This window comes from Agrilus planipennis, unplaced genomic scaffold (assembly GCF_000699045.2).
Source record: "Agrilus planipennis isolate EAB-ADULT unplaced genomic scaffold, Apla_2.0 scaffold14, whole genome shotgun sequence".
Classification (NCBI taxonomy): domain Eukaryota; kingdom Metazoa; phylum Arthropoda; class Insecta; order Coleoptera; family Buprestidae; genus Agrilus; species Agrilus planipennis.
This window is the reverse complement of record NW_020442313.1, coordinates 939,613-958,238: the sequence shown is the minus strand read 5'-3', so window position 1 is coordinate 958,238 and position 18,626 is coordinate 939,613. Positions and strand designations below refer to the sequence as shown.

The 18,626-nt window shown below is 35.2% G+C and overlaps 1 protein-coding gene across 2 annotated transcripts in view; it reads right to left on the bottom strand.

Moving 5' to 3' along the window:
* Window positions 1-18,626, bottom strand: part of LOC108737634 (ecdysone receptor) — a 284,940-nt gene that overhangs the window by 153,881 nt on the left and 112,433 nt on the right. The window contains exons 1-2 of one of the 2 annotated variants that reach the window (XM_018470597.2): window positions 9,767-10,065; window positions 8,693-8,732 (exon numbers count right to left, since the gene is read on the bottom strand). The exons of the other annotated variant lie outside the window; for it this stretch is intronic. The gene's annotated coding sequence lies outside the window, so the exon portion shown is untranslated. Of the gene's footprint in view, window positions 1-8,692; window positions 8,733-9,766; window positions 10,066-18,626 lie in introns of those variants that run through there. 2 annotated transcript variants of the gene reach the window in all.

Here is an 18,626-nt window from a genome sequence, read left to right as displayed (position 1 = left end):
AAACAATAATTTCAAACATTTAACATTTTTTTTATTGAATTTTATTTGAATTATAGTGTATGAAAATTGTCAAAATAATCAACTTTCAACCCCCATAACTTTTTATGGGAGTGAGACCGCCGCAAATTTTTTATGGGGTTTTACTCAGGTGACCACCCTCTTTCGATCCTCCTACCCCCGCCACCATCTAACCCCCATAACTTTTTATGGTGGTGAGACCGCCACGACGGGTGGGGGCCATCATCTAGCCATTTACCCAACTCTTTTCCCAACTCAATCCCCTTCCCACTCCCAACGATTCCATTTCTTTCCGGGGATGTACAACCTTCGGGTTCATCTTCCCACTTGAGGAGGGGTTTTAGTAGGTAAAAATCCGACAATGTCTCCTTTCAGGAGGTGTTTTTTGAAGATTTCCCCTCCTCGAGAATATCTTAACAAGAAAAAAAAAAGGTGTTCTACACATATTAAGGTGTTAGTATGGTAATGGGCTAATATTCCCGCGTAAGTTTGCCTGTAATGGAAATCGATGCAGCTATCTCCTCCTCCTTCATAATAATCGAGGGAATGAAGAAGGGGTGGCGGGGGTGATATGGCATATAAACAAACGAACAGACTGACCGAAACTACAAGGGTTCATATTTTAGTTATCTTAAAAAATGAGGCAAGCTATTTGAAAATTTTATTAAACTGTCTTAAAACTAAGTGTAATGGAATAATCCAGTGAGTAGGTACACAATATGAATTTTGAAACACATATTTTGCGACCATCGTGATAATACGAATTGGAGGTAGAAAAGCGTGTAAGTAGTTTTAATATAGATTACTCACATACGTCGTAATAAAAAGAAATAATGACCAAAAAATATTTAAATCAGTAAGTATTTTATAATAAATCGTTCGTGTCAAGACTGAAAACATTTCTTTAATAGCTTTATTAACTACTAACCTACACCTACTAATTTATAAGCTACTAAAACTAATTCCATAAGGTCAAAGTCCCGAATTGAAAGAATTTCTCGTGCAGATTTTAAACTCTATAAAAAATCAGAACCACCATACATAAATGTTGAAAAGTGAATGAGTGCGGTTGGCAGAATCGCGTCGGAGAGTTGAAATGGATGACCTAGATTCCATTAAATCCAGAAGACCTTGGACATCCCGCACAGGTCAATGGTGCAGGGTCACCTCGTTCCAGAAACTACGGAGCATACACCGTGACCCCTTGGCCTCACCCGCTACTTTCCCCGCCCCATTCGTCAGCCTTCAGATGGCCCATTTTATAACACATCAATACAATTTACGGTTGCACTCAACTACGTTTCAAGAATCGGATGTTTCTGATGTCGTTTTACGACCGAAATGTATCGGAAATTAACGGATTCGTCGAATGGAACAACTTAATTGACGTTTAAGAGGAAGTAATTTTCAACATTTTACAACTTGTTTATTAATAGGTTGCAATAAAATTTATATTGTTGCATCGCTATTTTTTTTTTTAATCTAAGCAGTGCCGCTATTTCAATTTATCTAATTTATGACAGTGTTTTAACCCTTTTGACTTTATTTGTATTGGATTTTATATAAAGCAATATGCTCACCAAACACGGAAGACATCACACCTTTCTATTTCGGTGTTTATTTTTTATGTAAAACGAGCGAAAATGCATAGTCGAGGAAATAATGCACTGAAGCTTCGAATTTTGTACAGTAAGTCGGATCGAGATGCGGTTTTCTGCATTTGATTCGTGAGATCGTCTACAAACTTTATGAATACACGACAAAACCAACCAGCGACAAAACATACCATAAAATAATTCGAAGTGGTCTGTATTCTGTCGAAACTGCCAGACGCAGATAGCGATTTCGATCTTTTTGGATCTCATCAGCGCGTCGCAGACAGCTCCGACAGAACACAGACCAACTTTTACCTGCTGTCTTAACAGCGCGCTTTAGAAAATACTACAAATGGCGCGGTAAACGCCATCTGTAGTACGATGCTGCATTTTAGGATTACGTATGCTCCAACAAGGTGCTTTTAAATATATGGATATAAAAGTTGGTCTGTGTTCTGAGATCCAAAAAGATCGAAATCGCGATCCGCGTCTGGCAGTTTCGACAGAATACAGACCACTTCGAATTATTTTATTAGTATAAGCTGTTAGTAAACACAATTTCACCTACAGTAATATTGTAATTATACTTTTTGAAAACTGATTTTGGGTGGAAATTTAAAATATACTCGGAAAAAGTAGCATAAATTTTCGAGACTCCATCGCCATGACGGACGAACGATTTACATACTTACAAGTTCGCTTTTGGCCGTTTTTTTTTAATAATAAGAAAACAATAAAGGAGCGGAACAGTTGATCTTGTATGACATATGACCAGTATTGAAAAAAAGTGTGACATTGCTTCAAAAATGGGTCAAGACTAGAAGTTCACGGTTGGACTGAATTTTTCATTCGTTCAGGCATTCCCGAATTATCTGACCGAAATAGATCAAATACACCCGGACGAAAAAGCGAGACTTTACTGGCAGTATGACGTAATCGAGGACATAGCATGCCTTTAGCGAATTTTTCTCATATACCCGCATAAATTTCGTAAAAAGGCTCATCCATCAAGCGCAATATTACTCAGCACACTAAAAATATACCACATAAAACTGGGAAACTACGTATTACACAGAGATACTAAAAGTAATCTTAAACCTTTTGGGCTCGTAGTACCTAGTAGATAAACCAATGGGGTTCCGATGGATCTTAGGGTACAAGATCCTACTTAACAGATAACCGTAACAAGGAGGGTTATTCAAAACCTTTAGTTTTTCTTTTCCTTAAGAAATACTAGGCATTTATATCTCGTAAAAGAACACGAACGAGTGCAAGTATTTTGAAAAGAAAATAATTTATTCTGTAAAGTTTTCATGCATTCTTTTTTCGCCAACATAACACTTCGTTAGTTGATTAGCATTTAAAGTTCAATATCAATATTATTAGCTCTGCTTCGACCATAATTTTTCTCATGTGTACTTGCAATTTATAAAAAACTAAAGAAATAAGACAGATAAGACTTTGATTTGTAATAAAAACTGAACTAAAATCTGAAATCGAACTTTAGTAACAACTTGCATTGAATAATAAATAAGAATTATAGAACGTTTTTTATTTTCTGGATAAAACTACAGACAAAAATGCATTAGTCCTACTAGTCATTAATCAGCCTTCAATTGTTGCTCATTAACTTTTCTTTTATATAGAATATCCTGATGTATCTTATGACCTATTTCTGCTTTACCCTAATCAAGGCATTCCACATTAGAAACACATTGTTGATATTAAAATAAACAAGATGAATTCAGTATGAAAGAATTTTTTCATCAATATAGTTTTAGCTATGACTCCAAAATTACAGTATTTGTATTGTATTTCCAAACATTTACATTTTACTTTAAGAAATATGAAAATTTTGATCAGTTTATTAATTAATTATAACCTTAGGCCCACCGAATGAAATGAATATTTTTATAAAAATATATTAATTATACAGTGATGATGACAGAACATCTATTCAATTTGTAAAGCTCAGCAGTTTAAAAATACACAATACTAAATAAAAAAGAAATAATTAAACAATTAATTAAATTCGTAAACTGATATACTGTAGATACTTCATTGCAAAATATGAATAAATAAATTGATAAACTGTACTAACATTCAGTTCAGAAATGATGAATTTTAATGTAGAGCTTTTGGAAAGGAAGCTTCCGTTCGAGTAAATGTAGATCAATTTTGCTAGGGAGTTGATTTTCCAAATGGAAAACCTTGAGTAAAATACTTTTTACGATAAAAAAGGGTCTTGGACGGGCATAGAAACTTTACAAATAAATATCTTTTTTTCATAGCTTTTTTTTTCAAATAATATCGGATCACTCCTTTCGTTTTAGGTTTTCGTCCTTGCGCCTTTCTTGTTCCTTCACACGTAAACATTTATATTTACATATACCGTAAAAGTTCTCGACTGGCTTTAACTCCCCCCCCCTCCTTGTCCGCATGTGCCCCAGCTCACTCTTTTAAGTAGATTAACCAAGAAAACCATGGCGAAAAGCTGCTTAATCCTTTTAACGGAAAAATATATGGGTTTTCATGTTCGCTTTATCGTCCTTCATAAGCAAAAGGTCGATACTGTAATGTTTTCAAATAAAAATAATAATAATAATAATAGTCCTTCGGGAAGGTTTTATTACTCCCTCTGAAGAGTCTTGGATAGAAATAATACTTATGACTTATATACTAATAATATCTATCGTTTCTAACGATATCGGATATTACGACGAAACTAGCAGCAAATGTGGTGAGATTTCAGTCAAATTATTTTTTATATTTTTATAACGATGCGCAGTACCAAGTTAGTTAAAAGAGAATTACTGAGTTACTAAAAGCCAACGCGATAAAAAGGTAAAAGTACTGGATTGGCGAAATTAAAGAGCTCTACAATTAGTTCCTACATTTTATCAAAATTTTAGTTGCAAATCAAAAAGTATGGTTTGAAATAAAAAAAATCGGCCAAGTGTACAATTGTACAAACTCGTAAGTATGTAAATAGTTTATCAGCCATGGGAATCGAGTTTCGAAGACGTTTACTGCTATTTTCGAGTATGTTTAAAGTTTCCTCCTAAAATTAGACCTCAAGGCGTATAATTACAATACTACAATTAAATTTTCTTTTCGTGATGTAACTACAAACCTACGGCTTTCTGATGTGTCCCTTTATTTGTGCTATAAGACATTACTTCTTGCCAAATTTCATGATTCTAGGCCAACGGGAAATACCCTATCGATTTTGATTCCCTTACGACGTATCTGACTTACAAGTTTGATTTTTTTCACAACTCACCCAAGCGATTGCAGACCTATTTGATATTAATTTTAACTTGATACTTTCACGCGTTCCAGAGAAAAAGGTCCTTGACAGACAGACAACGAACTGATCCTATTAGGGTTCCTTTTGCCTTTTGAGGTAGGGAACCCTAAAAAGAATACTTAGGAATGCGATACAATATTCCACCCACTTTCTCATTAGTATCCAATTCTTAGATTTCGAGACCTCTTTTTGAACCCATTTTGCAATAATAGGTAAGTATTATATGGATGTCAAACTGTAATAATATTACACGTATGTATCTATTTAAAATACTTATTAATTTTGTATCTGTGTATTTTCCTCTCCATCTTGAGAAATATGCCGTGCTGTCTACATATTTTTCTAAACTACTATACTCAAAGAGTCATAGTTTAGTAGATGACAGGAGAGATTGCAGTTCCCCGTAAGAAGTTCTGTTATAATCACCGGTTTCCGTTCTATCAAATCATAACATCCGGTTTGCAAGAATAGTTTCCTGCTATTTTAGGAACTGCTTGGCGCACTGCAACTGATTGGTGCGTGACACATGGGGGCATAATACAAATATATATGGAATACAGAATTAGGTACCAAATCAATAAAATTCTATGTATGTACCGAAATCATATCCAAAAGAGCAAAGCAAACATGAGATTTACTTTGTTTTATTGTCCAAACATTGTACAGGTGTACAAATGTTCAGAGACCGTAGAAATTACTCATTTTTTGGTCGATTTTTCGATATATGTGGAATATATTTTTTCAACCAAGTCTATTTGAAAATATCTCTGCTTTTCTGAAAACTAATTTGAATTAACTAAAGGCCAGACAAATTAGTCAAGGAGTTGTTACTTCATCCTTAATAAACTTGTGCGTCCGCTCAAGTTTGTGTAAATGCTTTATGAATAAATTAAGGACAATTGTTCGATATTTTTTTGGCTTTCTTCTATAACTATTTTTCGGTTGATTTTAGTGAAAAAAAGTTGATTAAAATCACTTTTTGTATAAGGATAAGACAGTCCGACTTTTCAGTGGTAAATTTTCTTTAATAAGTGAAGATTTATTGAAAGAAAAAATTTATTTCGTTTCCACTTTTAAGATGGAAATCCGAATCTCGGGAAAGGAAATCTTTCGTAGACAAAAATTACCAAGTCAACGGATAAAGCACTTAAATATTATGAATTGTTTTCAAAGTTTTAAAAATGTATTCTCACTCTCAGAGGATTAATAATTAGGCATAGGCTGAAATATGACCAAATTATTCCTCATGTTGGTAATTAATAAAAAAAAGATAAAGGCAATACTGTGTAGGGCACTTTCTCCATGCTTTTTCACCAATCTTTTCATGAAGTATGTAAATATCACTGCACATTATTTATTCATATTTTGATTGCATGTGCAAACAAATTTATGCAACATCAATAACAGAGTTATAGGAAAAATGTCACCGACTTTTTCATCACCAAAAGGCACAGTTTTACAACGTTCTTCGTCCTTTCATAGTTTCTGTCTAGCTTGTAAGCCGATACTGGAATAATAGTTGGCTTAGATTAGCGTGGCCTACTAAAAATGGTTCGAGATGAGATCAAAAAACAATGGAGTTAATGATCTAAATATTTAAAGTTTAATGCATCCGCGAAAAGGTCTTGCACGACCGCGGCCGATGACGTGCATGAATCAAGTTGGCTAAAAACAAAATAACAAATCCGGTCGGATTTTAATGCACAAGACCTTGGCGTTCCTCCGCGTAATGTACCATAAAAGCGTCTCCATGGTACAACTGCACATACGCATGTAAGATCCGAGTACGTTCGTGCGTCGAGTGTTTGCACTGAAACTCTATAAACATCAAGCAACCTTCGGCTTATTTATTGTAGTCGTTTACCTACGATATTGCAGGCATATCATAATTAAGTTGCGACATTTAAAGCATCTTGTTAGGCACCCATATTAACATTAATTAGGTGCATGGGTTTTGCTGGTATTTTTGGCAAAAAGTCACAAAAAGAATTATTATTCTAACACTGAATTAATTAACTTTGGTAATTATCCAGAATTGGGGCTCCAGGCCAAAATAGCTCCAAAAATTTTTTTTCATCGATTTCCGGTCATTCTACGTAATAGAATTAGATATTGGAAGATGGGGGAGACAGTTTTTTATGACTTCATAAAAATAAAAAAATTTTTTTTGAATGACAATTTTTGAAAATTTAAAATGCAGTTCTGAACTGTAAGTACGGGAAAAGATGGGTGAGGAGATCAGGGGCGGAAGGGGAGGTGTTAAAAATTATATAAGCTTTTAATCTCCTTATCTCACGATTGTCACTTGATAGAATTCTTTTATTAATATTAAAAGAAGAAATAGTTATACACACACACACCATATACCTTATGATATATGCTGTAATAAAAAAAAATATGTCTCCCCTGCCTCAAATATAATCATTGAACCCTCAGAAATGATCAAAAATCGATGAAAAAAGTCTTGGAACGATTTTGGTCTGAAGCCCAATTTCTAGGAATTGTGTGAAATTCCGATATTGTACTAGGAAATGTATAAAACTAATGCTTTCTGTGAATAAAATACTCTAACAAGTACATTAGATAATCTCCAATCTGTTATAAATCTACCTAACAATAACGTCACCAATGCAGGTAATTATCCAAAATTGGGACAATTTTGAAAAATTATTCAAAATAATTTTTTTAAATTTATGAAGTCGTAAAAAACTGTATCCCCCACCTTCTAATATCAAATTTTATTATATAGATTGACCGGAAAGATATGAAAAACCTTTTGGAGCGATTTTGGTCTCCAGTCCCAATTCTGGACAATTACCATTACTTTTCGTTGATTACTTTACTTTACCTGTTCTGTCTATGAAAATACGGTACCTACATGGGAAGGAAAGCGAAGGCCGGTGAAGTTTTTTCCGAAAAGTCAACAAATTAACAAAAGAAAAATGAAAACTCATAACTCAAACGAATCCGAGAGTACAAATATAAAACTTACACCCTAAAAGGCTGACGCCTCATGCCTATTTATAGCCCATACAGCCCTGTAGTAAGGGTGGCTCTCTATAGAAAAATAGAATACATCACTAAAAAATATATTCTACGAAATAGGTACTTAATTTTGAAAATGGGTGAAACATTAACCTTTACGGAGACAGTTTCACAATTAACTTTTAATTCGATAAATTAATTACGTTAATGTTTTATTTGTCTTCCTCCACTTCTTTCCAGAGTTCAATGTTGTTTACTTGGTTAATGGATTTTCTTTATTTACGCCCGTAGTTATCAGCTCTAAAAAGGTATTTATAGCGATTGGGAAACACTTTTAGGTATACAAATTAACTAGACAAATACATTTGTAATTGTAATAATACGTTATTGGAGAACTTATTATTAGAAACAGTATCACAAGCTAATGCAAAGTATGCATTTCATTTTGGCTCGGTACAGATTTATGAAGATTGGAAAAACTTTGGCGGTTGTTGTAGAACAAACAGAATAGCTCAAAACCCCAACGCCAAAACACGACACTGTAGCTGTCCGAAGCACTTTTCGGTAACAAAGTTACCTTCTTCAGGGACTGTTTACTTCAGTCCCTGAAGAAGGTAACTTTGTTACTTGTTAACTTTGTTACCGAAAAGTGCTTCGGGCAACTAGTGTCGTGTTTTGGCGTTGGGGTTTTGAGCTATTCTGTTTGTTCATCGGTACAGATTGTAAAACATTCTAATTAATGAAATCTTCTACTAAATATTAATAAAGAATTAATAAGACTTACATTAACTGTTTGTTGTAGATGCTTAATTCCAGAAGCTTACCTGAAAAATAAAAGTAGTTGTAAGAATAATTTGTACATTCTAAATTCTGAAATTAATTTCAAATACTGGTAACGACAAAAACAAATGGAAGACAGTAGATCAAAGCAAGGGATGTCTTTATTCATGTTTTACGGTAAAACTCACAAACTGTAAGGATAAGTCCTAATTTTCTTTGCAGGGTTTTTTTGAGATCTACAATTTTTGTATGTAAAGTTTTCGGCTAAAATCACCTTATTAACGCCCAAATGCGGAGAAAACTGATTTTTGGTAACTTTGGCGATTCCTATCTGTATGAGAACGAACAATAAAATTCAGTATGTGCCAAAAAATGTTGCAAACTTTGAAGTCTACACTTTTTATTATCACGGAGATGATTTATAATGCAAAATAGTGAAAAATTCGAGTTAGAAAAATGGGCCTAATGAGTTTGGAGTATGTGTAAAACAATGTGCATACTAGAGATGGGCCGGGTATCCGGTTGGGTACCGGATAATGACGCAAGTACTTACCGGCAATGCCCAGTAATTCTACAAGAGACCACCAGCAATTATAATTTAATAAGCATAATAACAACTTCATCTAACGAAAATTGGGAATTGAGATTGTATTGCGGTAGGTCGTTGTTCTAATTTGTATTATTTATTAATTACCATAGTAAATTATTTGTTATTTGTGGACTTTTAGTGTTTATAAATACTATAGACTCGTTTCAACCCTTTCAACTCGACCCTCACCTTGAAAAACCGCCAATCAAAAATTTCATTGGTTTAGAACGTTGGTGAGGGTAGCATGTAATAGAAAGAACAAAGATATGAATAATTAACTGTAGTGGGCTTGTTAGGTACCCCGCACAGCTAATGCCAGGATATATACAAGGAAAATAAAAAAAAATCGAGTCAGAAAAATTTTCGGATTATAGAAATTCGAGATACCGAAGATTATGCTTTAATTTAATTATAACATCTATTATTTCCGTAAAGTCCTAACGACTCGATTCAGTGTCTAGGCAGTAATAAAAAACAAATCAAACTAACCATCAGTTTAGTCTTAAGCTCCCTGAAACGATTCGAAAAAACAACTTCGAAATAGTCAACAAACAAGCGCTTCTCTGTTTCGTTGCCAAAACATCAGCAACAACAATCGATTGATTCACGTCCTAAAATGTTACCGAATGAAGCTGCGATTACGAAATGAAATTCTTCTCGCTTTCACTAAAACACATCGAGCACAAAACTGGTTGTCAAAAGATGCTCGAAAAGTTTATAAACATATTACAGGTACTCGCCCACAGATTACACATGCCATCTGTGTACACGTAGTACGACTGCACATGCACAGAAGACTTCACGTCACGACAATTACAATGATGATGATGATTATTATTATTATTATTACTACAATTATTGGAATGAATGCAGACTCGTCCGTGGTCGTCGCGACGGCCGACCGGCAATTTTACGCCGCTGAATGTGGTAGTGGATTCGACGACGACGAAGTTCGAATCCCTACGATTGCGATTGCATACGAAGCAATTATCTGTCTGTGCAGCGGGAGCATCGGTTTAAAGAAAATTCCACGATCATATCAACGGATCAGTAAGGTTTAAGGAGATTCGGGTGTAGTTTTATAATAAAGTGTAAAAAAAGTTAGCTTAAGTATTGACGATATTAGTGGGGTCGTGTACATGGGTTCTATATCTCATATAACAGTAGATCGGGGTCGACAGTTGTTGAAGGTCCGGTCGCTAGGTCTCTTACTAGGTCATACGTAAACGCAAATAAACACATAAAGGATAAATATTTGATTATTGAATAATGTCGATACGTTGCGAAAATTCCGACTGGATTCTCGTAAAAATGCGGAATTTAGGCAAAAAGCGACTTACTGATCAAAAATTACAATCCAGGTCTTACAAACTTGTAAAAAATAACTTTCGGTATTGAATCTGACCATAAGAATACTTTGGACCGCAATTGGTCAGGAGATGAGCAAAGTCTAAGACGCCCGGACGTGTTTTGTGCGGTTATTTCCAAGTAAAAGAGAAAATAAACACGAATATTTGATTACGAACAGTTGATAATATTGTAGATCCCTTTTGCAAAGAAAATAATAATAGTTTAAAAAGTATTCAACTAAGCACGTTCTACAACTCAAATGTACTATCATTATTCTTACTAGTTTCTATGCTCCTTACATACCGACTCAAAAACTAAACTTTTTTAACTTTTGGATGTTTTATTTCTTTATTTCCACCATCAGCTAATAATGCTGTTGGAAGGGCAGTACCTCCGGACTATGTCGAAGGGTAGGGAGAAATGGACTCTTCAGCCCGTTTTAGGAATCTTGGGAATCGGAGCATGATGATTTGGGTGAGAGAGAAAAGAGCGGAATGTTACTGTCCTAACATTTGCCTAAATGATGCAGGGATTCTTGGACCACGGCAGACGCAATCGAAATCAGACCGATGTCATCCCGAAAACTGTAGTTTAGGTCTTGGTCCCGACCACTTTGGTTTCGGAATGAATAAATGAGAGTATTTCCAAAATAGGATCCCTATATAAGGAGACCCTCCTTAGCAGCATAGATGCTGGAGCATATAAGTTAAATTTACCACCAAGGAGACTCCTATTTTTGAAGGTAGGGACTGAGTAGTAAGATCGAATGCTTTCATTTATACGCATTCAATTTTCATGGAGCGATTAAATCCTGAAGAAAAGAGGGTAGATACTCACATTTGAAATTCTACTCGCATTTTTATGCATTTCTCTTTCATTACGTATTGAGTAGTACTAGGAGTCGCTCCATTTGAAACGCTTTAGTCATGTCAGGACAATCTCAAGCACGTGAGTATCGACTCCTTTTTCTTAAGGATTTAGTAGCTTCTTGAGCAGATATCAGTTCAGGTTTTTGTTTGCATGAATGAGAATGTCTGCTCGCATTACTGAGTGCTTTGTTTCAAAAATAGGATTAGTTACTCAACTTAATATGGAGTAGTTTTACTTCTGCATGGGAACTCAACTTATGAGTATCACTTAGTGTTAGTAAGTATCTCCTTCGTATTCGGTTCTAATAAACCATCATTTCTGTTCAATTGCAGGATAAAATGATCGACTGTTAGCAATCTTTCGCGGAACTTACATTTTCCCGGTGCAGCAGCGTTCTTCCGCCCGTCTCCCGCGCCCTACAGGAAAAGATGATGCCCGCGGTGAGCATAATATTCCGTCTCAAGGTCTCATGAAGCGAAAAGCGCTCACAGTGCACACCGCCACATGCAGCCTGATCCTTGCTTGCCTTGCTGCGATCAGGCCGATGCGATGACGTTGCTGTTACACTGTAGCAGTAGAGGCAGCGGTACAGCAAAAGTTGAAAGTTGATAGTGTTTCAAGGAAGCAATTTGCACAATTTTCAGTTCCCAAGAAATAACAATCGAAATCGAATAACAAGATAATCAAGGACTAACTGCAAATAGATGTGTATTTGGTAGATTAGGCTTTTTGTGCTACTTATTTTTACTGAACTATCAATTCACGTCTGTGCATTGTAGGAAATGGATTCATTACGGTTAATGATTTATGTCTACCATAATACCACCCTCACCAGCATCCCAAACATCATCAACAATTGTATTTAACTTAAAATTTCCATGAGACACAGCGTACATAGAAATAGGGATATATGATGGAATTTATTTAACAGTAAAATTCTCATTTTTAATTTAAGTTGGAGTTTTCTGCCCGGGATGCCCAATATAAATTTCTTAGGAAATGTGGTACCGGGAAGAAACTGTCGAGAATCAGGCACCTTTTTAGGAATACTTTATATAGATAGGCGAGTTACATTTTCTTCAAAAGATTTTGAGAATTCAGTTTGTTTAAGACAGTTTTCAGGGAAGTAGACCTTCACTATCTTCATCGAATAGCCGCTAATGGTTTAGACTATTTTAATATACTTCCTTGCTTTAGTGATTAAATTTTTTGATTTAACCGTAGAGGTTTGAAATATATGAGAATTCTCGATTTCCGAGAAATTCAAAGGTCAAGATAATCATCATAAGGTCTTCAGTCCTAAGACTGGTTGGACACGCACCTACACTCCTTCTTATCCTAAGCTAATCTTCACATTCCCCTAAAACTAGAAAGTCTCACATCCTTAAGTATTTGCAAACAGTATTCTAATCTAGGTCTTCCTCTACTCCTCTTAACTTCTGTTTCTGCCTCTAGTATGCCTCTGACTAGACTTTCATGCCTGAGAAGGTGTCCTACCAACCTATCTCGCCTATTTCTTATTGATTTCCCTAGAGTCCTTTGCCCTCCTATTCTTTTTAATATCTCCTCATTTCTAACCTTCTCTATCCACATCATTCGCCTGTAACACCACATTTCGAACGCTTCTAATCTTTTCTTTTGCGCCGCGCCCACCGTCCATGTTTCACACCCGTACAACTCTAACAAAGAGTATAAATTTTAATTGTGAGTATATTACTTGTTCCACATTATGGATACCATTTCAACGTGAAATATGTCAGCTGTTTCAGTTCCACAGGTCACTACTGTCACTATCGCTATTTTGTCTGACTTAGGGAGTACATAATGCAATACATAACATGTACTAAAATACGAAGGTGAGTCACTGAATGTCACAACGGCAACAAACTATTAGGCTGTATTTTCACTCCCTCCTCCTGTACATATGTACATGTACTCATTATGTATATATCCACGCGGTCATAATGACACAATTGTTAACATGCAGCATAATCGGCACGACTGAAAGTGGTCATTTGGCACAGTAAGGAGACTAAGTTATTAGCTGTCATCACCAAACGCTACTTTGTAACCAAATAAATGTAGTGTTTTCGAAACAATTCAAATGTTTACGCGTGTGCGTGTGTGGACGTGTGGAGAGACGTACAATGTACTTCGGAACGAAAATTGAAAGCATACTTTAAAACAAAGAGAAAATTACGAACACAAATTAGTTGTAAAAGTAAAACACAGTACAGCCCTGACAAATTCAAGAACACTGATTGTTAATTAAAAACATTTAAACCATACATTATTTAAAATGCATTATGCAAAAATGTGTAGCTACAAATTGACAATTTCAAAATGCAAACTGTCTCTGAAAATTTGTGGCAGTGGTGAATGTCATACAGTGAACCGTAACGGCAGAATCTATTATGTTCTGGAATGTTCGTTTAGGTGTTAGTGACGGGCATTTTCTTTTAATACATATTGTCAGAGTTGCGATGAAAAAATGGAAACAGTAGTTTACTTAGGATAATTTAATTGATAAGTACATGTGCTGTTCACAAAATGAGAGCTGAACCAAGACTAAAAACTAAAGACTGCTTAAGTATTTCCGTACATGTTATTTCTATATGAATAACCGTTTTCTTACAGACTAAACAAAGTCTATCGGCGACTATCGAACACATATCTAATAGATTTATGATTTTCCATCCATGACTGTTTATTAAGCTAACTCACGGCTACACGTCGCCGTTGTAATATAAACAGTTACCAGTCTCAACACATATTTTTATAAAAGAACAGTAATGTTCGATATTTCTCCAGTATGGTGTCTGGGTTTGAATGTTAACCATCGCCCATTAAACGTCGTCCTTATCTAGAATGTTGTGGAACATATATATAGAATTATCCGTTAGTAAAATGCTTTAGACTGAAGTAGAGAGGAAGAATCAAGAATGTTCTGGAATGTTCGAGGACTACTAAGTGGGCCTGTAAAAGACCTATGCTCTTATAATGTTCGATATTTCCCCAGTTTGGTGTGTGCGTAGGTTTACATGTCCACCACCGGCCACTAAACACTAAACACTGTAATCTAAAATCCTGTCAAATATCTACAGGGTTGTTCGGAAAGTCATTTCGTTTTTTTTTGTGGAAATGAAACGACAGTTTTCGTATAATAAACAAATACTTTATTAAATTATATATTGACCGTTCTGGTCCAACACCTTTTGCCATCTTTCTGGTAGTAGCATAATTCCACGCTCATAAAATTTTTGGTCTTTGCTGGCAAAAAACTGATCGAGGAGGTTTTTGACCTCCTCATTTGAGGTGAAGGTTTTACCGTCTAAAAAGTTTTGGAGTGACCGGAATAAATAATAATCCGATGGTGCCAGGTCTGGAGAGTATGGTGAGTGTAGCATTGTATCCCATTCAAGCTGTAAAAGCTTTTGGCGAGTGACCAAACTTGTGTGAGGTCTCGCGTTGTCTTGGTGAAACACTACACCTTTCCTGTTGATTAGTTCTGACATTTTCTGTTGAAGTGCATTATTCAGTTTGTCCAGCTGATGACAGTAGACTTCCGAATTAACCGTTGTGTTATCCGGTAAAAGCTCAAAAAAAACGATTCCTTTAAAATCCCACCAAACACAACAACAACACACATTTCAACACACCTTCTCCATACACATCAGTCAATTTCTTTCTGGCTTGAACAGCATTTTTACCTTTTCTGTAGTAAAACAGTAAGATATGTCGAAAATGCTGCTTATCGCACTCCATATTTAATAGGGCACGAACCAAAAACTACTGCGTAGAATTAATTGGAATTTTTCACACACAAGCCTTGCTATATGAGCTCTCAAAGCATATAAAAATTATACGGCTTAAATGTCAAGTTGGGTGCAAAAGAATACAATTAAATCCTCTGTCGGGAAAAAACGAAATGACTTTCCGAATAACCCTATACAATTATCCGTAAGTAGAGCGCTCTTGCAATTTAGAACTTCGAAAAGATTGTGAAAAGTGTATATGCGAAACATGGACCGTGGGTTCGGCAAATGATGAGGATACCGTGGATAGAGAAGGTTAGAAATGAAGAGGCATTAGGAAGAATAGGAAAACAGAGGAAGTCAATAAAAAATAGGCGAAATAGGTTGGTAGGACACTATCTCAGAGATGAAGGTCTGCTCAGAGATATATTAAAGGCAGAGGAGTAGACCTAGATTAGATTATTGTTCGCAAATAGTCATAAAAAGTGAAAAAACAATTCGATAGTATGGGTCATGGGTGGTGTGTATAGTGCTAACCTGCCGCTCTATTTAAGTAATTATAGAATCTCAAACATGAGGATTTTTATCACTCCCTGAGTATTAGATTTTTGTATGTATAATCTCTAATCTCCTCGCACTATACCGAGTGCATACTTTCAAAAATCGAAGCAGCTCCTCGGCTTTGGCCAAAATTATTTGGAGTAGCTAATCCTGGATAGGAACTCAACTTTTTGCATAATCACTTAATTTTTCGATCGACTGCCACATCATCAAGAGCAGTCGACCGAAATAATGTTTGTCGTAAGCATAAACATCAAAAAGCTCTAAAGCATCAATGACCTAGAAATAGTGTCGTCACATTTCAGGGCTGCCGTTTGTGAGAAATGTGTCGAAAAAATTCAATACGTTTCGTCCGTATTTTAGTCACAATAAAGGATACGAGTAAAGAGTATAAAAATTTACACGATATTTGACATTTGTTGTCGTCGTTTACAAAATAAATTGTCACTTGTATGTAGACAGGTGACAGTATTTTCAGCAGTCTTTTTTATAGCGCGAAACGAATACAGAACAGAGATATAGACTTGTTAGCAATGTTACGACAATAAACCGCACTTTATTAGGCACGTTTTGGATCGCGATCAAACGAAAACGCCTTAATTTATATTAGACCGAAGAAAAACGACATACCAATGTGACATTAAGATATGACGGTCCCAAAACTGAATTAAATTACTGGATTTTTTATTTAGGTCTTTTTTGGAATATGCTAAGAATGTTTAGTGGAAATAATGAAAATACCAACCTGACCTAACTTACCATATGTACACTAAGGGTAGTAGGTACATAAAATAAACAAATAATTGTTTGCTTCATCAACATCATTTGCGAAAATTACAATTTTAGTTTTCCATTCCTTACATGCAAATTAGTGGTGTTCTGATCACACCAAACTTTCTTAGTACTTAAAAGTACTCCATCATCATCATCATAAGGTCGTTAGTCCTAAGACTGGTTGGACACGTACCTTCTCTCTTTCCTATCCTGAGCTAAACTTCGCATTTCCCTAAAACTAGAACAACCCACATCCTTAACTATTTGCGAACAGTAATGTAATCTAGGTCTACCTCTACCCCTCCTAACTCCTGTTTCTGCCTCTGATATGTCTCTGACTAGACTTTCATGCCTGAGCAGGTGTCCTACCAACCTATCTCGCCTATTTTTTATTGACTTCCATAGACTCCTCCGTTCTCCTATTCTTTCCAATACCTCTTCATTTCTAACCTTTTCTACCCACGATATCCTCATCATCCGCCTATAACACCACATTTTGAACGTTCTTAACCTTTTTCTTTTCCGCCGCGCCCATCGTCCATGTTTCGCACCCGTACAATACCGTGATCCAAACATATACCTTTAACAACCTTTTTCGAATATCTAAATTAACCGTTCGCGAGCACAGAAGTGACTTCTTTTTATTAAAGGCGACACAACCCTGCGCTATCCTCTGCTTTATATCCCTACTACTCCTTCCATCCTCACTTATCTGACTTCCTAGGTATCTAAAATCAGCCACTTCTTCTAATTTTTCGTCTCCTATATTTATATTTGCTCTTTCCCTACTTTTTCTTCCCTTGCATACCAGTATTTTAGTTTTAGTTTTAACTCTCTAATAAATATAAATGCCTATAAACAATTTCTTGCAGTTGATAGTATTAGCATAGATACAAATATTAATAAAGCAAAAAAATAAAATAAATATAATTAACTCTAAATATAATTAGCAATGAAATAAATTGGAATGAAATTGTTACATCCCGTAACTTCCACTGCCTCCCACATTTTCTATTTTTATTCCTATGTGGGTACCAAATTTTAAAACTTCCTCTGGCAAAAATGTGAAAGTAAAGCATTTTTGTTTTCTTGCAAGATACACCGGACTCATTACGACTCGATTTGACTCTCGGCTGTTTTAAAGAATAATTATAAAAGCCTGGTACGATTTTTCTCTCATCTTTTGCATGCTCGTCCTTCCTTTCTTTGTGTGTGTATTAGCGGAGGCAGCTTCATTACTCATATTTAATAAGACAGCCGAAAGACAAATAAACCGGAGATTAAAAGACGAATTCCTTGTTGAAACGAAATGATGCCGGAGACTCCAACTTTTATCTTCGCTGACCATAAAGGAATCGCAAATAATACCTGAACTTTTTAACTGCTACTATCAATACAGCGCTTTAGGGAATAAAAAAATCCAGTAAATTAGTAACTAAGAAAAGAATTATAATAATGATCACGAAAGCAGTATGAGTATTTAAAAACCATTTCAGAAATTATTACATTGAATGTTATTTTCTCTACCATCTAACAAATTGTATGTTGTAAAGTGTGTATCTGCAAAGTGTTCTTAATACACAAATTGTTTATTAATAGCACGAAAGCATTGTCATGTAAATTTACAGAGATCCTTCAGGAAATGACCGTCAAAATTATGAAAGGAATATTTTCGTCAAAATATGCATAGATAAGATAAATACAATGCAAACTTCGTAGATGAACGCTTTAAGGATGTTTGGGAGGTATGTCAAAATGCTACGAGACAAATAACAATTTGGAAGAATGTTCCTCATTCAATTCTAAAAGTCCTGTAAAAATTACAAATCGATTTACTAAACCGCTAAAAAGTTATTGAAATTTTAAAAAATTGTAATTTTACACGTCATTTTATGGAGATTCGTTAACCGAACAGATTAAATTTATTTTTATTAACAGAAAAAAAGCTACCAGAAATTTCAAACTTTTATAATAAGTAACTTGAACTCTGGAGAATCACTTTAGCGTAAGGTTATTCAAATTCACTAAATGGTTATCGA